The sequence below is a fragment of the Mirounga leonina genome, unplaced genomic scaffold, assembly GCF_011800145.1.
Source record: "Mirounga leonina isolate KUSES-001 unplaced genomic scaffold, KU_Mleo_1.0 Mir_195, whole genome shotgun sequence".
Lineage (NCBI taxonomy): Eukaryota > Metazoa > Chordata > Mammalia > Carnivora > Phocidae > Mirounga > Mirounga leonina.
Window position 1 is genome coordinate 2,649,090 of NW_023270490.1, and position 21,850 is coordinate 2,670,939.

General features: G+C 51.8%; 1 protein-coding gene across 1 annotated transcript in view; it reads right to left on the reverse strand.

Annotated features, from left to right (window-relative positions):
- The window catches only part of NFATC2 (nuclear factor of activated T cells 2), a 158,415-nt gene extending 146,909 nt beyond the window's left edge, over window positions 1-11,506 (reverse strand). The window contains exon 1 of the mRNA XM_035025417.1: window positions 11,300-11,506. The gene's annotated coding sequence lies outside the window, so the exon portion shown is untranslated. The remainder of the gene's footprint in view (window positions 1-11,299) is intronic.
- Between the last annotated feature and the right edge of the window lie 10,344 nt (window positions 11,507-21,850).

Genomic DNA, 21,850 nt, shown 5'->3' on the forward strand with positions numbered 1-21,850 from the left:
AAAGAAAGAAAGAAAGAAAGAAAGAAAGAAAGAAAGAAAGAAAGAAAGAAAGGAAGGAGAAAAAATACTTCTAGAATATATGTTGTGTTATAGAAAATATGTGCTTGGGGTTATTATAACAAGACTGGTACATTTGAATCCAGTCACCACTGCCCCCCAACCACTGACCTCCCTGAAGGACAATGGTACCCACAGGTGTGAAAACACAAATGTGTGGCCAATGTTGGGGTGACCTAGTGGTGGAAAATGAAACATCCCCAAGCTGGGAAGCCCAGGATCCAAACCAAGTTCTTCCTCTAACTCATTCTGCAACCTTTAAGCAAGTCACCTGGCCTTTCTGTGCCTCAGTTTCTCCATCTGTAAAATGGGGAGATGAACTGGTCATACCTGAGCTCCCGTTCTGGCTCTAATATTCAAGGATTCTTTAATGCTCCCCGAGTGGCCTCCGGGCCATCTTCATGGGTGTACAACCTGGGCTGTCACACAGGACCCCGTGTTCAGAAGGACCCCGCACTTGACTTAATGCTCTGCTGTCATAAGATTCTTAATTTTTTAACACGGGGCTGCACTTTCCCTTTGTGCCAGGCCCCGCAAATGACACACCAAGGCATGATGGCAGACTACAATGAATAAGTCACAAATTCTCATCACAAACTCCACGTGCTGACAACACCCACTGTAATCAAAGCTTGATTATAAAATGTAGGCACTGAAACATTTTTAAGTCTGATTCAAAAAGCAGGAACACTGTTTACCAGGTTCCAGAAACAATCCTACCTCGACTCCAGCACATCCTGGGATAATCACCCCACATGTTACTATTATAATTTATAGATGGATGCATTTGATTCCTCCAGGCCTGGAACGCAGATAAGGCAAATGAGTCTAGACTCAAGAGAGCGCCAAGTAACTCAGCAATCGATGAAATGATATTTCCATCACATGTTTTTAAAAATCAAAACGAATGCGCAAAAAAAAAAAAAAAAAAAGGATCCTTGGTGAACAAACTATGACAATCCTAATAAAGACAGAATGAGTAGTAACAGGGCTGTGCAGAGCCACACCGGAGCCTGAGGCAAAAAGGAAAAATGAGGGCGCCTGGGTGGCTCAGTTGGTTAAGCGACTGCCTTCGGCTCAGGTCATGATCCTGGAGTCCTGGGATCGAGTCCCGCATCGGGCTCCCTGCTCAGCAGGGAACCTGCTTCTCCCTCTGACCCTCCACCCTCTCATGTGCTCTCTCTCTCTCATTCTCTCTGTCTCAAATAAATAAATAAATAAATCTTAAAAAAAAAAAAAAGGAAAAATGAGGAATACTGATCCTGTCTTTATTTAAAATTCTTACTTTTATTTTTGGTTCAGCATGGATTTTTGACATTAATTTTGATTTTTAAAATACTACATTAAAATATTACTCATCTCGATTACGGAGTCTTTTGGCGTTCCCTTCTATTCTGCCTTCCCACCAAAGCCATTCTCAGGAATGAGCTCCTTATGAATCGGGGAAACAAGACAGTTCGAGAGCTGACTTTTACTCCAATCTGACACCCACAGGGTCTTTTAAAGCCTGCACAGGACTTCTCTGCCGTGAGAAAACAATTCTCCAGGAGGGGATTGCTGCAAAAGGCAGTGGGTTGAAGCCAGCTGCCTCCCGTGCAGACGCTGACCGTGCGGACTCCAAGAGAGTTCTCCTAAAAGCCCGAACCTGAATCCAGGTGTGGAATGTGCGAAGATGCTCCATCTGACAGCAGCAGAAATCACAGGTTTGCCGTAGAGCTCAGCCAAACCCATCGTGCAGGCCCATTGTGTTTGGCCTGCGTGGGCGTTTTTTTAAATCCAAACTAACATTTTTAAATTGGGAGATTTGGGGGCGCCTGGGTGGCTTAGTCAGTTAAGCATCTGCCTTCGGCTCAGGTCATGATCCCAGGGTCTTGGGATCGAACCTGCGGCTCCCTCTCCCTCTGCTGCTCCCCCTGCTTGTGTTTGCTCTCTCTCTCTTTCTGTCAAATAAATAAATAAAATCTTTAAAAGAAAATAAATTGGATATTTTACATAAAAATCCCAATTTCCAGTATCTCCTAAAAACCCGGAAGATCTGGCCACAGTAGGTCCATAGTTCCACGTGGACCAGTCGGCTGGAGCAGAGTAGGAGCTCCTCCCTTCAGATGCTTCTGTTGCTCTCAGGCCACCACCCAGCGGGCCCGTGTCCTCGTGAGCATGTGAGCGTGAGACCCTGGCTTCCAGGCTCTTGACTCGTCCTGCCTGGTCCCTGCTCACCCAGCATGTCCTGCTTGCGTTTCTCCTTTTCTTTTTTTTTTTTTTTTTAAAGATTTTATTTATTTATTTGAGAGAGAATGAGAGACAGAGAGAGCATGAGAGGGGGGAGGGTGAGAGGGAGAAGCAGACCCCCTGCCGAGCAGGGAGCCCGATGCGGGACTCGATCCCGGGACTCCAGGATCATGACCTGAGCCGAAGGCAGTCGCTTAACCAACTGAGCCACCCAGGCGCCCCAACGTTTCTCCTTTTCATTCCTTGCTTTATAGCACATTCCCCTCTGCCTCCTGAAACTGATCCTTAGCAGGGGAGCATGTCGGCAAACTCACCTTCCTCCTAAACCACTGCACTTGCCTTTGATTAAGCATGAGGAGCCGCCATCGCTCTGCCCGGGAAGCTTCATCTACTGAAGCAGAGCCTTACGGGCAGACACGGCCGGTTGGCTAGTTAGGGGATGAAGGGTTGGTTAGTCTCTGCCCACCCCCACAACCATTCTCAACCATCTGCCTTCTCCCCCCTGTCACCCAGGCCATCCGCCTAGATGCCTCTGCCCCCCAGTATTGCATTTCACATCTCCATTCTCTCCCCTGCTATAGTCTTCACAGACTGGAACATCCGTGTTGACTTTGCACTCTTTGAAGTCAGGGAGTGAGGAGGACAGCAAGCTGACTTCAGGGACCTCACAGCGACTCTCCGGCACGACCCTGCTGCCCTTCGGCACGACCACACCCTGGCCCCCCAATAAAACCACATGGCGTCTGTCTCTCTTGCATTCCTGTGTCAAAACCATCACTAGATTTCACTTAAACCTTTAGTTACTTAGCCATGTACATGGCTTCCCATATGATTGGGTCTCCCCGAGTATACAAAAAGAAAAATCTTGATCTTTCAAATGCAAACAAGCGGGTCTTTTTATATCTTGGATTTTCTCCATAACATCTAGTTGGTGCCTTGCCCCCAGTGGAACCTCCACACACACCACTGGGCTTACTGGTTCAGCGACTGAAGTAGGCCACCCAGAACCTACAGAAAAGACCCTAGAGATTTGGTGGACAATGGACAGACTTGAAGGTTGTGAGGCTGAAGGAAAGTACTAACTTGAATTTAAAACAATAAATGAAGTGGCAACTAGCATGAACTGACCGCTTTCTCTACGCTGAGAGCGTCACAGACAGGATCTTTATACCTCCAAGCACCCCGCCCCCCCTGCCATGCATAAGGATTATTATTATCCACGTTTCAGTTAAGGAAACTAGGCACAGAGTGGGTCGTGATGTTACTTCTAAAGTCACAGATGCCACCACGGAAATGGTTTTGTCCCACACAAGTCTGATACTCATTACTGAGTCACACTGTTCTTTGCTTATTAGCTAAGGGCGGATTTGCTAAGGGACATTTTGGACCAAGATGAAACGCTGAAAAATGTCTTGTGATTCCCAATGATAGCAGAGGGTGAAGGAGGGGCCCACGTGGGGCATCTAGGCTGGGCCAAGAGGAAGATGTGTCTAAAGTGGTTCGTATTGTTCACAAAATTAACGGCATCTACCCCTGGGGCCAAAGGCATGGACCATTCCTGCAGGACCCCAGGGCTCCAGGGAACGTAGTGTGAGAACCACAAAGGAGAGCACTCTGTGGACTGGAAACCACCTCTCCCCACCTCCTCTGCCCTGTGCTGGTCCCAGCCACCACCATCTCCCACCCAGGCCACCGAAATGGGCACCCATCTGCATTCTGAGCACCTACTCTTACCAGCTAGAGGCTGTTCTCCACTTAATGGTCAGTATGATCCTTTGAAAAGATTAACGAGACCACACCCTGTGCACTTAAAATTCCCCTAGTGTCTCCCCATTACCCTGAGAATGAATTTCAGACTGCTCCCGCCCTGGCTTGCCTCCCTGATTTCATCTTCTGTCGTGCTCCCCTCCACCTTTGGGTTCCAGCCTCCAGCCATACAGGCTTTCTTGCTGTTCCCTGAATGTTCCAAGCACATCTCTCTCCTCAGGGCCTCCTCCTTCTGCCTGGATGCTCTTCCCCCAGACATTCAGAGGGCAGTGAAAAAGACATCTCTTTAAAGAGGAAGGGGGCCATTCAGTCTGAATCAGCAATCCCTACTGTGTGGGTTAAATTGTGTCTTTTCCCAAAAATATATTCAATTCCTAACCCCAGGTACCTGCAAATGTGATCTTATTCGGAAATAGGGCCTTTGCAGATGTCATCAAGTTAGGATGAGCTCATTAGAGCTAAAGGCTGGAATCCAGCGACTGGTATCCTTATGGGAAGAAGAGAGGACACACATACACACAAGGCAGGCGGCCACGTGAGAGCAGATACAGAGACCGGAGGGATGCATCTACAAGGATTGCCAGGAGCCGCTAGAAGCTGAAAGGAATGGGAAAGGATCCTCCCCTAGATCCTTCGGAGAGATCATGGCCCTGTTGACCCCTTGATTTCAAACTGTTAGTCTCCAAAAATGTGAGAGAGTAGATTTCTGTTGTTTTAAGCCACCCAGTTTGTGGTAACTTGTGATGGCAGCCATAGGAAACGAATATTCCCACCCACCACACATGCATGCACACACACACGCAGGCACATATACATGCATACACACACGCACACATACACACACATACACGCATGCGCACATGCACGCACGCACGTATATACAACGTACATGCATGTACATACACAAATACACATGCACACACATATACATACAGTCATACACATGCACATACACGTGCACACATGCACATGCATACACACATGCACACACATACACGCATGCACACATACACTCACACGCATATACACAATATACACATACATGCATATACATATGCAAATATACATGTGTACAGTATACATGCAAGCATGCACGCACATACACATGCACACACATATACACACATACAGCCATACCTGTACACACATATGCATGCACGCACACAAATATACATGCATACCCATATACACATGCAGGCACATATATGCACATACATACACATATTCGTGTGTAACTCCTGCATGCATACACTCATACACCCACACATGTACACATACACTTGCACACACACATACACACATGTATGCACGCATATGCACATACACATGCACACATATACATACACACATACACAAACACATGCATGGATACACATATGCAAACATGCACACCCTACCACACACACACATATGCCTGCACGCACATGCATGCACACACATGCACATGCACTCACACGCACACGCATGCACATGCACACGCACGCATATGTGCATACACCAGGCCATTCACAACTCTGTGCTCCTATTGAGTCTTTAGCATTTGACTCCATTTGAAACTATCTTGGATGTTCCCGGGCTCACTTGCTTGGTGTTTGCCTCACGCTCTGTCTCAGTCACTGCCCTTTCCCTAAGTGCTCTAAAACTGTTGATGAAAATGGATGAAATGGTCAAGGGAGCCCCTAAGCGGGGGTGAGAATGAGGCGGGCCGTGAGGAAAGGCGTAGTGAGGCTGGCTCGGGCTGAGGGAAGGCCCGAAGGGCGTGTGTGCGGAGGAGCGGAGTGGGTCTGACTCCCCCAGCAGCAGCGCCAGTCACCAAAGAGAGCTCCGGCCTCCAAGAGAGGCCTTGAGGACATGGACCCCTGGACAGCCCCACTGTGCTGGAGAGAACCAGAAAGGGTGGGAAGGGGAGCTGCCTGAAGTTACTGAGTAGCCCAGAGAGTTAAAGCAGAAGGAAGGAGAAGACCCCCGCCCACAGCCCCCTGCTCCCCATGATGTGGAGGGCGGGGTCCTTTAGGCACCACAGCCCCCCTCTCCCACTCACCATCTTGCTGTGTGCTCCTGCGGCCGGAAGCAGGGGACACAAGACCGTGGGGCCCTGAAATGCCAAGCTTGGGTCTGGGCCTGCCCTCGAAATGCCTTGACCATCCCCAGCTCGGTTTCCTCATCTCTAAACGGGGATCATATTCTATACCAGCCTCTTGGGGGTTTTGTGAGAAGCCACCGAGATAATATGGGGAAAGGGCTTGGCCATACAGAATGTGCAGGAAAGAGAAAACACAGCCCCTTGTTGTTATGATCATCAGCTTAACAGGGAGCGACAGGGCAGAGTGGGTTGCGTCCAAGCTCTGTGACTTAGCCGTGTTACCCTGGGGGGTGACTGTGCTTCCTTGTGCGAGATGGGCATGGTAGCTGTCAGGCTGGTGTGAGGTTAATGAGGTGGCACATGGGAGAGCCATAGGATGGTGCCTGGCACGTAGTTGGCAGTCCAGAAGTGGTGGTCTTTGGGGCCGATTCTTTGCAGACAACAGCATGAAAGCATGTGCCTGTTGGATGGCCCAGGAAGAATCCTGTTTAGGTCTCTAGCCTTTGGTGGGAAAACGTGGAAGTCAAAGGCCACCGTCATTGTGAAAAAGAGAACAAAGAGAGTGAGCCAAAAAGCAGGCACAGTGCTCCCGAGTTTAAGTCTTAGTTCTGTGGCCTTAGCAGATCACATTACCCCCCTCACTGTGCGTCATCCATTCATCCATCTGTCCAGCCATTAAACACAAATTACTGAGCACCTACTAAGTGCCAGGTATTGTTCAAGGCCCTGGGGCCACAGGAGTGAACAAGACAGCTGTGGTTTCTGCTTCCTGGAGTTGAAGTCTGAAAGAAGACACAGATGAAGCATGGCCAGTTACCCCCAGTGAGACCAGCACAGGATGGGGTAGCACAGGGCGGGGGCCTCCAATCCAGTCTGGGCGGTCAGAGACTCACATCCCTGTTCTAACAAAGGAACAAAAATAGAAACCTGCCTGGCTTCTTCCGGGCGAGATGTGAAATACTCCATCACTCACATTAGTAGTCAGGGAGATTGATCCAAGGCGAAAATGCAAGAGAAAGCACTTGGTAACTGGCTTTTTAGTTTGGATTTGGCGGGGGGGGGGGGGGGGGGGAGCGGGGTGTAGGGTAAATATTGAACTAACGAATAATACAGTAATAATGACAGCAATTATTTATGAAGGGGGTACTTTGAGGGTCATATTGTTTATTAAAAGATTGAAACTCTCCAAAGATTAATAAATCATTGCCGTCATCCCCTCTAAGGGTCTCTGCTGTCTTGGGACCTTCCCCGCCATTCAGCAAACAAAGGGTTAAAACCTGGGCCAGCAGGGGAGTCTGTTGGGACCCTGCCCCTGCTGTTCTGATTGGTTGATGCTCAGTTATTAACTATTACTCCACATATTATGACGGTCATCCTTTTATCCGTGGAGTAGTTGAGACACAGGAAAGTGAAGTAAGTTACCTGCCTAAGGTCATGCAGCTAGCAAGTGGCAGAGCCAAAATTTGAACTCAGATCACTCAGATCTCAAGCTATTGGCTTCTCCAGTGTAGAAGTGTCCTGGGCCCCATCATAGACACAGAAATAGACCTGGCCCTGTCCTAAAGGGGTGTACGACCCAATTAAGGAACGTTTGCAATAAAGGTAGTTGGAGGAGCGTCTGGGAAAATGAGTGTTTCTCTCTGAAGTTCTAGGGAAGGAAGGAGAGACCTGAAGGCCTTGTTGGAGGTGGGCTGAGGGGGATTGACAGAAGGGCTTAGCCAGGCGGAGGGGCCCTTGGAAGGGTCTCTGACCAGTGCAGGCAGAAGGCAGTGCTGGCTTAAGAGCCTCCTGGCCGCCTGGGGACTGTTCTTCCTCTACTGGACGTGGACACATCACACCTTCGTTCCCCTGAGGCAAGGCAAGAAGCCTCCCCATTCACCCTACAACTGAAAAAAAAAAAAAATCAGCTGCTGCCTCAGTTTCCCTGACTCTACTGATGATGCTTGTACCCTTCACCTCCTCCCACACTGCTCTCTTTCCCTTCCAGGATATGTCAGGGAACAACATGGTACTGCAAAAAGAACCCAGGACCAGGGTCCAGTCTGCCTCCGCTCCCTCATCTGTCAAATGGTGTTATGAAGAACTGGGATAATATGAATGAGTTCCAGAGGCAACAGAGCATATGGTCAAGAGGCTGGATTCAAATTATGGCTCCTCCACTTCCCTGTTGGGTAACGGTTGGCCAGTTACTGCACCTCTCTGGGCTTCGCTCCCCTCCTCCGTGAAGGAGACGATAATTGTACTTACCACGCACGTACGTGCGCCAGGCATTGTGCTGCTAACCTGCTGTGTGACCTCAGACAAAGTAGCTCTCTTGGTCCTCAACTGTCAGGCAATAATAACCTTTAGTGTGTGTTTACCTCATGTTCAGCACAGAGGTGAGGGTTTCGTGCGCACGATTTCATGGGACGCTCATGACAACCCCCCCGAGGTCCCCACCATCGTTATTCCCTGGTGCAGCTGAGGAAACAGGCTTTAGAAGCCATGATCTTAGCCCAATCTGTGCCACTGGGAAGCTCCAATAAGTTAAAAGAGCACCTTGGGGCGCCTGGGTGGCTCAGTTGGTTAAGCGACTGCGTTCGGCTCAGGTCATGATCCTGGTGGCTCAGTTGGTTAAGCGACTGCCTTCGGCTCAGGTCATGATCCTGGAGTCCTGGGATCGAGTCCCGCATCGGGCTCCCTGCTCAGCGGGGAGTCTGCTTCTCCCTCTGACCCTCCTCCCTCTCATGCTCTCTGTCTCTCATTCTCTCTCTCTCTCTCAAATAAATAAATAAAATCTTAAAAAAATATATTATTAAAAGAGCACCTTGAGAGATTTAAAGCACCGCATCCCTTCAAAGAATTTTTGCTGTGAAATCCCGTGTCTATGTCACCGGGTTGTTGTTTTGCATCTTTAACCAAGTTGACCAAGTGCTGACTTGCGAGCATGACCCCATAGTAGGGGCCTTACCTGTGTTACCTCACTGAATCTCACAGCAACTTATAAGGGAGACATTATTATTGGCCCCATTTCACAGATGTAGAAACCGAGGCACAGAGAGGTTAAGTCACTTGCCCAAGATCACACAGTTGCAATGCGGCCAAGCAGGAATTCTAATCCAAGCAGAAGACTGGGAGTTTGGGTCTGGGAGTGAGCAGAGCTCATCCTGGGTTTGTTTATTCCTAAAATACTTTCCATCATCCCCCTTCAGATAAAACTGAACACACCTCTTTCAGCTCTTCAGTTTTTCCCAGGACCTTGACCTGGAGCTGCACAGCAAGGTCAGTATTTTCTTACCATGCAAATATTTCTATTCACTATTGCTGCCCCGCCCATCTGCATGCACACTTCAGGTCTGTTCCTAGGCTCATGGCGGTATATGAGTTTCAAGGGCCATTCGGTTTTTCCCTCAGGAGACCCCGATGCAAGACACGGCTGAAGCCCTCATGTCGGTTGTCTCTGACGCCTGGAATTGTATTCTGGTGCCCAGCTGCCTTGGCATGCCAAGTGTGGTTTGCCGGGAACAATGTGGTACCCTGTCTCCCACATGCATACACACACCCTGGCACGCACATACTCACAATCCCTGCACACATGAGCTTGGGCCGGGGAGGGAAGGCAAGGCACGTGCACACCCAAAATACACATACTTCAAAACCTGGGGAGAGCAGCAAGTTCATAAACCCAGAGCAGAGGTGTAGCCACCCCAATAAAATGTGAGGCTTGTGTTAGATCACACAGTGAAACAGAAGCCCAATTTCTCCTCCAAGCTCTCTGTTTCTCTCTCTCTTTCTGATAGAGCTAAATGTGGCATTAGTCTGTCCCCACTCCCACCCCCACCATCATAACATCAAACACCATTTTCCGGTACGTATGACAGTAAAAACCAATTCGTGTCCATAAGGGATCTGTCAGCTGGCTGAGGGTATCGCTTTCACAGACGATGCCGTGCTGGTGATGTCTTGTGGTCATGGCTGTCATATGCTTGGCCACTGGCAGAGGACAGGATAAACTGGTACCCATAAAAATGTTCAAAGCATTGGCAGGGTCTTGCTTTCAAAAGTGCAACTCAGCTAAAAAGGTACGCCACTGAGGTCCGCTGTGGCAAAGCACACCATTTACCTAACCCAAGGCATTTGGCCTCATTTGGGTTTAAAAAAAAAAAAAAAAGCCCTTCAGGTTTATTTACTGAAATTGTCATTTCTTTTCCCCCAGAACTTTAATCAGCCACACAGAGCACAAAACCTACATTCAACTCCGATTTTATGACACGAGGCTAACTCCTCCTACGCATATTTATTTCACTTAACTCTTGCAGTCCTGCCGGCTGGGCAGTGCCCCCCGCTGCACGCGGGGCTGGCCTCTGAAAAACGCATCACATTGCCTGGTTCCCGCTCTTAAAGCCCGCTTCATTAGCGTGCAGCCTAAAGCCCTCCGCGATCCCAACCAGATGGTTATTTTCATATCATATTCTCATGCGTTAAGCCCCTCCCGTAAGATCCAAATAGTATGATTCCAGGGCGAACTCCAAGAGGAGGGGGAAAGACAGAAACGCGGAAAGCAGAGTGTAATCAGATCGCCAAACAAACTGATGGTACATTGCAATTAAAAGGGGGGGGGGGGGCGGAGGACCGTATCCAACAGGCACATCAAAAAGGGGGAAAGAAAGTTGTTTAAATGTCCCCGGGTATCTGCTGCTCTGTTAAAAAGCAAAATCCTCATCACTATATCTATTATACAGTCAGATGTCAAGCGTGTTCTCCTAAAAGAAGAAAAAAAGCTAAATGATGATGATGATGATGATGATGATGCAGCGGAATGGCATCTGCTGTCAGAAGCCCAGGGCTGGAAGGGTTAAGCAGCCAGCGGTTAGTAGCGCGAATCTCTCCCACTGTGCCACGGAGGGGACAGTCCTTATGACAGAGCTGCCCAGGGAATCCCGCCTGGGGACGCCTTACTGCCCCCGCAACGTGGCCTCAAGCCGGCTGCCCGGGTCTCCCCTCCTTGGCCAGGACCAAGGCCCCCCTCCTCCTGCCCCTCTACCTGCGCGCCTAGGAGACCGCAGTCGCCGGGCCTCCCCGCGACCTCAGCCAGGAGCTCAAAGCGCTGCCCGAAAGGAGCAGGAGGGACAGGGCTGGGACGCGGGGGGACGAAAAGACGGAACGAGAAGGCGAGTCGCTTACCTTGGTCCACAGACCCCATGATGCGGAGGGGATGGCAGTGCCCCGGTCTGAACGCAGCCTCTCTCTGCATCTGGAGGGGATGGGGGCTCGGCGCGCCGTGGGAGAGGGAGAGCCGCGGGGGCCGTCCTCCCTAAAGCATGCTCGCCGGGCTGCCCCGGCCCAGGAGCCTGCGAGCGGCCCGGGAGCTGCGCGCCTGCCGCCTCCGGGCTCGGGCTCCCGGCTCCCGGCTCCCGGCTCCCGGCTCCCGGCTCGGGCTCCGGCTCGGGCTCCCGGCTCGGGCTCGGGCTCGGGCTCGGGCTCGGGCTCCGGCTCCCGGCTCCCGGCTCCCACCTCCCGCTCCCGCTCCCGGCGCGGCTGGGCGCTCGGGCTTACTCGAGAGGGAACGCGACTTCCTTCCCCGCGCTCCGTGTTTATAGGCTTTCAATGCAGTAAAATAACGGGATTCCCTCACTGTTTCCTCCTGTTTATCCAGCGCCATGGAAACCGCTGGATCCCGGCCATCTCCAAAACTAAGGGCTTTCCTGCAAACTTCACACTCAGGAATCCATGACGTCGCCTCCTCCGCGGCCAGCCAGCTCCGTGGCTCCCTCGGCCGCCAGCACAAGTCCCTGATTGTTCGGGAGAAAAGTCGGGGAGAGGGAGCAGGGGCGGGCAGCGGCGAGGACAAGGGGTGGGGGCTTGCAGGAGCCCCGCGGCCCTCTGCAAGGATGGCCCGGCCACCGCCTTCCCTAGGCCGCCGCAGCTCTTAGCAAACCGTGCCCCACACGACTCCCAGGCCCCCCGTTTTGCAAGCAGGCCTCTCCCGGAGCGAGCTGCCCGGGGCTCATAACCCACAGCCCAGGTGCTCAAGGCCCCTGGACACTGACCCAGGGGCCCTTCCAGGTCCCTGGGGCCTCTCTGGCTGCCCCAATTTTTTTGTCTTCGGGGATGGTGGGGAGGAGGGAGGGGAGGAGAAAAGGGAGGGGAGCAGGGGGGAGGAGGGAAAAGAAATAAATAAGGGTGCCTTGTGTCAACTCTCCAACTCCAAGATTTTTTTTTCTTGAAGAGTTTATTTTTAGATTCATTTAGAAAACCCAAGGTTTCCAGTGATGCTCAGAGGCTCCAGCAATAAGGAAATGGCCAAAGAGACGCGGGAACCAGGCAACCCATGTGTTTACACATGCTCTGAATAAACAGGAAAATAAAGGGAAGGGATGTCATGAACTTTGCACACTCCCCAGAAGGAGGTCCGTGGGATGCCACGCGTGGCTCCCATCAATGGGCCACAGACCCCGGTAGGTGTGTCGGGGTGGGGGGAGGTGCCATTGTCAAGATGCTCTTTCTCAGTGTCGCCCAGCTCGGCCTCTCACCTGCACGCCGGGGGCGAGACACTCCGGGCCCAGAGATAAAAAGCCAGCTTTGACAGTGGCCACTGCAGATACTGTTGATCAGACTGTGGGAAGCACCAAGGCCGGTGACTCATCGGCACCCCCACCCCCTCACAGACAGACTGGAACGTTAAGAGCACTGAAAGTCGCTGGCTCCATCTGGGGGACCACTCCGTTTTCCAGGCCTCGGCTCTCAGACATGACCCCTTCTGCTGCAGATGCTGACCCTCGAAGAGCCACTAGGGAAAGCCCTCACCCCCGCCCAGCCTCACCCCCCCACCTCACCTGGAAGCCGGCATCAACCCGCGAGGCCTCCAGCGGTCGGATGTACGGGTCTCCGTGCCCCCCTCCTGTGCGCCCGGCCTTGTACTCCCTTACCTTGAATTCCCTGCAGCCGCACTGCAAGCAGGGGGTCCTTCTCCCCAATGTTCCAAAAGGGAAACCGAGGCACACCGAGGGCAGATGAACTTACCTGTTGCTTTACTTGGCAAATACTGGAGTGCAGCCCGTAAGGCAGGGAGGAGATTCTTTTCAGTGAGCCTATTGAGGAAGCTCGATTCCCTGAGCACTCTGCACCCCCTCATCAGAGGCAAGAACAGGGTGACCAGCCGTCCTGGTGTGCCGGGATTGAGGAGGTTCCCAGGATGCAGGACTTTCAGTTTCAAAACTGGGAGAGTCTTGGGCAAGCCAACACAAGTTGGTCATCCTCAGCATGAATGAAACTCGGCATTCAACTTCCTTTCGCTGCCATCCGGACAGCAGGCGGACTGTGAGCCACTGTCTTCTGAGGACAATCGCTCTGCACAGAAATACTATGAATAGCAAGCCCTGATTCGGCACCTGCTGTGTGCCCGGCCCTGAGCTAGAGTCATCTATAGATTCCTGCTCTTAACCCTCCGCAAAGTAATACCCTGACCCTGGGAGGGCTTGGCCCTGCGTTGTCTGAGCTGTTCGCCACGAGCCACAAGCAGCTATTAAAATGGAAAATAATTAACAAGTAAAACACACACATCAGGTCTTTGGTTGCATGCACCACACTTCAGGTGCTCAAAAGCCACCCGCAGCTATTTGCTACCAAGTTGTACAGCGCAGCAGAATAGAAGGCTTACCTCACTGTAGAAAGTTCTATCGGGCAGCACTGGGTCGGATGACCTGAGAGACAGGATAAAGAGCTCTAGAATCAGACTCTTGGCTCTGCCACAGTCACTTACCCACTCTATAAAATGGGAACACTATTAATGCCTTACTGAGAGTTGACATAAGAACGTGATGCTAACAACAGGAAGCCATATAATAAGTGCTTGAAATATATACTAAAACAAAACAAGGGGCACCTGGGTGGCTCAGTCGGTTAAGTGTCTGCCTTCGGCTCAGGTCATGATCTCAGGGTCCTGGAACCAAGCCCTCAGTAGAGCTCCCTGCTCAGCGAGGAGTCTGCTTCTCCTTTTCCCTCTGCCTCTCCCTCTCCCGCTTGTGCCCTCTCTCTCTCAAATAATTTTTTTTTTAAAAATCTGTAATAAGGGCACCTGGGTGGCTCAGATGGTTAAGCGTCTGCCTTCGGCTCAGGTCATGATCCCAGAGTCCTGGGATTGAGTCCCACATCGGACTCCCTGCTCCTTGGGAGCCTGCTTCTCCCTCTGCCTCTCTCTCTCTGTCTCTCATGAATAAATAAATAAAATCTTTAAAAAAAAAATCTGTAATAAAATGAAACAAAACAAACAAACAAAAAAACCCTTCCCATAGTCAAATTGGGAATAGTGCTTAAGCCAGGATTGAGATTGTTGGACCCTGCAGTCCATGCCCTTGACCTCCAAAAGCCTCCCTTTATTAAACAACTATGCTATCTAGGTCATGCAAGAGATTCTTTGCAGGATCTCGTTGTTCGTCTTGCCTTCCCACTGGGCTTGATGCTGTGAGCCCCATTGACAGATGAGCAAACTGAGGCTCAGTGAGTTGATGTTCACACCACCAGCCTAGACTGGAACCCAACTCTGTCTGGCAGCAAAGCCCATGTTCTTGGCACCACGGGCCCTGCTCCCAGAGGCCTCCCTGGGAGCTGAGGTCTTAGAGGCCAGAAGCAAGGCAGGAAACTAGCACGCTGGGCCCTCTTCTGCCAGACTCATTATCGGGGATAATTTTAGACTCAGTCCCACCCAGGCTCAGGCCTCGGAGGCGAGTCCCCATCTCCACAGGTGCCCAGTGCTGCTGAGAGGGGGCCGCCTTCTGGAACTCGGTAGAAGTAGCATTAGCCACATTTTTATGGAGCCCACTCTTTGTCACAGTTAAGCATTTTTCCCTTTTAAATCACTCTCATACTGCAAGGATTGGAGCCGGGGGAGTCAAGGCTGAGTCACCTAATTTGCCCTTATGGGCTGCAGCTTTGGGCTTCTTAGTTTAGCTGTTCGGTTCCTCAGACAATTTCTTTCCTCTCCCAGTGCCAGGGCAAGAAATATTTTGTCCTTTTGAACTGAACCACCCACTGTTTTTCACTTCTCTCGAGCACTCTCCCTTTTTTTAAGGGATGCTCCGAGGGGGGTGGGTGGGGAGCTTCCGCCCACTAAATTATCCACGAAAACTCCCAAAATAGAAGCTCTCAGCTGGGGTGGGAACGGGCCAGCATATGAGGAAAAAGCGAAAAAGAAGCTGAATCAAAGCAAATAGAAGGAGTCCAGGTGGCCGTGGGGAGAAAGGCCCGGGGAGACAGCAAGACATCTGGGCTGCAGGAGACCTTGAATCACCGGGGGAGCCTTTTATTAGACTTTCTTCCCCCCCTGCCGACAGCCCCATAAATAAGAAACACAGGTATTTCTGCTGAGACGCCACTTACTGGGCCTGTCCCCAACAACTGATTCAACACCAGGAATATTTAGAAGGATTTGGGCATTTTTCCTGAGGGCACCTCAGTGGTCCTCTGGCTGCAATTATAGCTCAAGTGTCACCTCCGTCTGCCGGTCACCTTGACCTGTGGCCCCTTCCTGCCGAAAGGCAGACAGCAGGGGAGAAGGGGGCTGGACCGCCACATGTCCCAAGCACAGAGAGCGGGGCAGACACAGGTGTATGCAAACCAGAATTGCGAGGTTTGTGGATCTCTCCACCCCAGTGGACATGCATTGAGCACTTACTGTACGGCAGGAATGAACTCACCGAATCGTCACCACAACCCTGTGATTATCATTTTGCAGAGGACGAAGCTCCAGCACAGAGGGGTTATGCAGCTTGCTCCGGGTTGCACAGCCAGTAAGCGGCAGAAGGGAGATGTGAACCCCGAACCACCTGGCTCAAGAGCCCGTGTTCTGACCCACCAGGCTACACTGCCTCTTATTTGCCCTGAGGAACTCCCCCCGCCCCAAATACCTATTCACCTACCAGTCAACGCCATGCACCTAGCGCCGGTGAGTGGTGGGAATGGGGTGGGGACACAACTGGAGGTCATGGGCCTTGCCTTGAACTTGGCTGAGAAGGCCCCCGCCACGCCAAGGGAGTACTGGGGAACCATAGCAGCACTGGGACTGTCCGAGGGGACCGTAAATGCTGGAGGCCTCAAGGATGGAGGTCAGGGGCTGCCTTCGGCTCAGGTCATGATCCCGGAGTCCTGGGATCGAGTCCCGCATCGGGCTCCCGGCTCAGCAGGGAGCCTGCTTCTCCCTCTGACCCTATCCCCTCTCATGCTGTTTCTCTCTCTCTCTCTCTCTCTCTCTCAAATAAATAAATAAATAAAATCTTTTTAAAAAATCATTTAAAAAAAAAGGATGGAGGTCAGGGGGCTGGTGAGCTTTGCCCAGGCCTCTCTACCTCCCAGCTCCCTCAGCCAGGAGCCCGGTGGTCGCCCTCCTTAACTCTGTCCCTCCCTCCGCCGCCACACTTCCCCTCCTACAAAGCCCTTGAATCCGTCCACCTCGCTTCCTCCCCACACTACCAGCCCTGCCGGGGCACCCCCATACCCCCTCCTCGCTGCTGTCCCTGTTTCTCTCCTATGCCTGCCCCCTACTTAAGTCCACGCTGTCCTTCATGCTCTTTCCTAAACTTCAGAGTCGAAAGGGGGCACCCCATCCTCTCATTCTCCCCTGCTTAAGACCCTCCATGGGGCTATAATTGCCTTCCGAATCAAGTCCAAAATCCCATGTGTGGCTTAAAGACCTATAAATCTTCTTGACCCCTTCCAGCCACAGGGCTCACCTCTGAGCCCCTTGAGCCCCGTGTTCCTGCCCTTGGGAAATACTCAGAGCCCCACATCCTCAGCGTCCTGCCCTGCTGCCTGGCCTTCCACCACGCCGCTGCTCTTTCTGGGCTCCCGTCCCCTTGTCCCCATTCCTCTCTCCACTCCGGTCACCCCGCCAGCCTCCGGGACCTGCCCTGGAGCTGTACCTACTTCTCCAGGAGCCAGGAGGAGCTGAGGACACTGCATTGCCTAAAGTTCTAAGTGCAGGGCCTGGTAACATAAGCACTCGGTCGTTGTACTAAAACTACCATCTTGCCACTGTGGACAGCAGTTATAGGAGCTCCCAGATCCACCAAAAATGCCATTTCAGAGGCTCCCCAGCCCCCACCGCAGAGGTCCTGGCCACCCTCCCCGAAGGTCCCAGGGTGCCCCCCCCGGGGGGGGTCCCGCTCTCGTGCAGTCCCCTCCCGCCCTGTGCCCCCCTGGGATCTTGCCCAAATGGTGGTATGTGGCTCCTGCAGCCGGGTCATAGAGACATGCGGTTTCTGCCTTGCTTTCCTGGGTCCCTCCCTCTGGGGCAGCCTGCTGCCATGTCAGGACACACGGGCGGCCTCTGGAAAGCCTCCTGCCAATGGCCACATCTTCAGATGATGGGGACACATCACCCACCTAAGCTGCTCCTGCCCCACGGAAACTGAGGTCATTCCCATTTGTTTTTTAAAGCCATTGAGTTTGGAGGGAACAACCAATAGCTAACACATCGGCCTCTAAGACCCGGTCCTACCCATCTGACCGACCCCATCTCCCCCACTGTCCCATCCCAGCCTCCCTGTCCTTCCCCGGCCTGGCCCCACCGTGTGGCCCTTGTGCTGACTTACCCCTCTGCCTGGAACCCTCTGTCCCCCGCTCCCTCATGGCCGGCTTCTGGCATCTTCTTATTCCCCGTTCTCATGTCATCCTCTGAATGTGTTCTATGACCCTCATCTTGGAAATAGGGTCCTCTACCCTACAGCTCAACCCCACCCCACAAATCTCAACCTCAACACCCTGTTGAATTTCTGTATAGTATTTGCCACTTACCACAAATAAACTGTGTATTCATCCGTGTCGTGTATGTCTCCCCTGCCTCGCACCTCAAATAGCGATTCCACCAGGGCAGTAACTTTGTCCTACCCACTGCTGTCTCCTGGGCACCTAGAATGATATGGTTGGGCCTCCAAAAGGTTTGTTGAGTGAATAATATGAAATTATCTCATCTGTTTGTTTGCTTGGTTATGACTCATCTCCCCACTGGACTGGGAGGCTAAGGGCATGCCCGTCTTATGTGGGGCTCGAGGTGACGTCTGGAACTGGTGGGTGCTCAGTAAATAATCCTATCTCCTGTCTACTAAGTGACGTCTATGCACTCACTCATTGTCCTCACAAAAACTCTGGGGGTGAAGATGACTATTCCCATTTTGCAGGGAAGGAAACTGAGGCACAGAGACTCCAGGCAGCAGACAGAGTGTGAACTTGGACCACAGCAGCCGACTCCAGAGTCACGTCTCTAGATACTCTCAATGTTTGTTCCATGAATGGCAGGGAGACATGTCTGTCCGGCCACCTTCTCGGCTGGTGGGGGAGGCCCCTCACCCCATCACGTGGCCGCGGAGGTGGATGAGATGCTCCCCGGGGTTGGCAGGGCAGAAGGAACGAGGCGGTGGCTGGACAGCTGGAGAGGCTTTCCCCGTTTCCAAGGGATGGAAAGGTTCACCTCATCTGGAAAGAACTCCCAGTTCTGTGGTCGTGGCAAAGAGCAAGGTGTCTCCCCTGCCCGGTCCATTTCAAAATACATTGTCTTGCCTTTAATAGCCTCCCCGATCTGCTCTTGGAGGTTCTCATGACTGACTGTTCCCAAAATAATACCCAGCACTGCTTTTTCCAACTCAGAAGTGCTGAATCTTGCTACCTCCCCATCAGCCACTGGCTGCCACCGACAGCTCTGGTAATCCCAGGGTCCCCCAAGCCGGAATGTGACCCAACAGGGAGGTTTCCAAGGCATTTGGAGAGAACCCTGGACATTCCCTGCCAGCTCATCGGCCTGCTGACAGCAAGTTTCCAGGGAGAGCCTGCCCCTCTGCGGGGCTCCCTCTGCTGTTCCAAGATCACTGAGCCGGGATGCGGCAGGAGGCCAAAGGCGGCCCTCCGAGTGCCCCGGGGGCCCTCAGGGATGGGGAAGATTTTCCTAGAAGCTGGAGAGCTGACGTGGAGTGAGAAGGAATCAGCTTGGCTTGCCTTTCTCCCTCTGCGGGCAGAAGAAAAAGGAAGGGGGAGAAGGAAAGGTTTATCTCGTTTGCATTTTTCTGAGAGCTAAGCTGGAAAGAGTCGGGCCTTCCGTCTGTTAAAAGAAGGACTGAGGTGCATATAGGTCGAATTTTATGCCTCATCCGTAAAAAATCAAATGGGCTATCTTGTTGCTTTGTTTATGTATTCAACAGACATTGTCACAGACCTGCAATCTTCTGGGCACTGGGGATGCAGCTGTGAGCAAGAGATGCAGATGCTAAAAAAAAAAAAAAGAGAGAGAGAGAGAGATGCAGATGCTGTCTCTACTGAGCTCACAGTCCACGGGGGGAGATCAAAAGTGGGCACATGAATACAGAAGACACCGTTGCGTGGCAATACGTGCCAAGAAAAAAACAAAGTGGAACAAGAAGCTAGAGAGGGATGGGGGAAGGGGATGGTTTCAGCCAGGATGGTCAGGGAAGGCTTCACTGAGGAGGTGGCACTGAGCAGAGTGAAACAGGAGAACTGGTTATGCAGATAGTTGGGGAAACACACTGACAACAGAAGAAACAGCATGTGCAAAGGCCCTGAGGCAGCATCCTCTATGGTGGTGAGCCTGCTGTCACTGGAAGTATTCATTCCTTCATGCATTTGACAGGCTTCCTGGGCACCTGCCATGTGACCCTGAACTTGCTGCTGGGGACACAGTGAGGAAACAAGACAGACAGTACATGTCTTCAGGGAGCTCTCCATCCAGTGGGGGCAAGAGAGGTCAACACACATTACAAAGCAGGTTGCTAGTCCTGCTAAGGGAGAGGCTTGGGGAGCCACAAAACTCATGGGAGAGCCACATGACCTAGTCACACTTGCCTTCACGAACAGTGTCATCTACATGGTGTCAATAATAGTCACTAAAATTTATTGTTTATTCTACACTCTGCCTTATTCCAAGTGTTTGACATGTATTAACTCATCTAGTCCTTATAATCTTTGAAAGTTCAAATATTTTCCCTTTTCAAAGATGATGAACAAGGTTAAATGACTTGACCTAGGTCACATGGGGAAAAGGCCTGGAATCAAACTCTTAAAGGGACAGGACATACTCTCTATTTCCCCTTCTTCCCTTCCTGCTAAAATGGGGACTCAAGGTGCTCAAGCAGCCATTTTGGGGCCATGAGGTAGAAACTGTGTTAAGGAAGACAAAGTTGCCAGCTAAGAAGGAGTTCAGGTCCCTGAGGACCATGGGGCCTCCATCTCAACCCTGGATCTCCTAACCAGGTTCTTTTGTAAGAGAAAAATAAATATTTAACTTGGTTAGGCCACTGTTATTTGGGGATCTTCAGTATAACAACTAAACTTGTCCTAACCAACGTGGATTTTATTGTAAGAGTACAAAGACCTCAAGTATAGAGACATTGAGTAATGTGATCACATAGGCACGTCAGAAAGATGGCCATAAGTTGGGTTAAGAGTCAGGCTCCAGAGCCAGCTGGCCTAGGTACCAATCCTAGCTCTGCTTCTCCCTAACTTTGTGATCTTAGGTGAGTTACTTAACTGCTCTGTACCTCGGTTTCCTTATCCACACAGTGGGGATAGTGTTACCCAACTGGAGAGCTGCTGTGGGGAGTTAGCACATGTAAGGGCATTTAAAATAGTACCTGGCATGGGGCGCCCAGGTGGCGCAGTTGGTTACGCGTCTGACTCTTGGTTTCAGCTCAGGTCATGATCTCAGGGTCGTGAGATCAAGCCCCGCGTCGGGCTCTGCGCTCCGCATGGAGTCGACTTCAGAGTCTCTCTCCCTCTCCCTCTTGCTCACATTCTCTCTCTCTCAAATAAATAAATAAAATCTTTTAAAGTAAAATAAAACAAAATAGCTGCTGGCACATATGAGGGAGGCTTAGGGTGCAGGAGAGCTCTCTCAGGGAGAGCTGGAAAAGCCTGCTGGCACTTGCCTCGCCCAGGAGGCACTGGTAGTCACCTGGGAGCCCAGAGAGATGTCTGGAGCCAGCCCCGAGCCTTTATTTGCAGGCAAGGGAAATGGGCTGCGAGGGAGAACACCTGGATGGGGGCAGTCATCAGGAACAAAGCCGCTGGGCCGTGGGGAGCCGTATCTAGAGTGGGGTGCAGACTGGGCCATGTTGCAGAAAGCCACCTCAGCACAATCCAGCCCAGGAAGCCATGCCTGGGAGCCTCTTGCGGAAACGGGGCAGGCCCCCTGCCGGGAGAAGCGTGCTGCACTTCCCCACCCCCCCACCCCCCCACCCCCGCCGGCGGGCTCCCTAGAAGATAAGAAACCCAAGCTTCCTGAGGATATGCTCTGAACCTTCCCGCTGGCTCCTCTGGGCTTGTCAAAATATTTCTTTGTGGAGCCATCCCTGGTTTTCCATTAATAAAAGTATTTTTGGGCTCCTGGCAACAATGAGTGAGTGTTACAAAAGAGGTCGGGCCTTCCAAGGTAAACACAGCTCATCCCAGCCCTGGTTGGTGGCTCTGGGCCACTGAGCAGAGGAGCTGTTGTTCTTACTCTGGGCCTCTCTGCCTTCTGAGCCGTGATGGGGTTCAGGGAGCGCAGGCTCTGGGGCCATCAGCCTCTGCGGGGAAGACAGAGCCTCATGCTACAGCAGAAGCACAGGGCCACTGCTGTTCAGGATCCCTGGCCTTTCCTCGTGCAAAGCATGCCCCATCTATTTATATGAAATGCTGGCACCACCCAAACTAATCTGGACGACGGCAATCACACCAACAGTTGGCTGGGCAGAG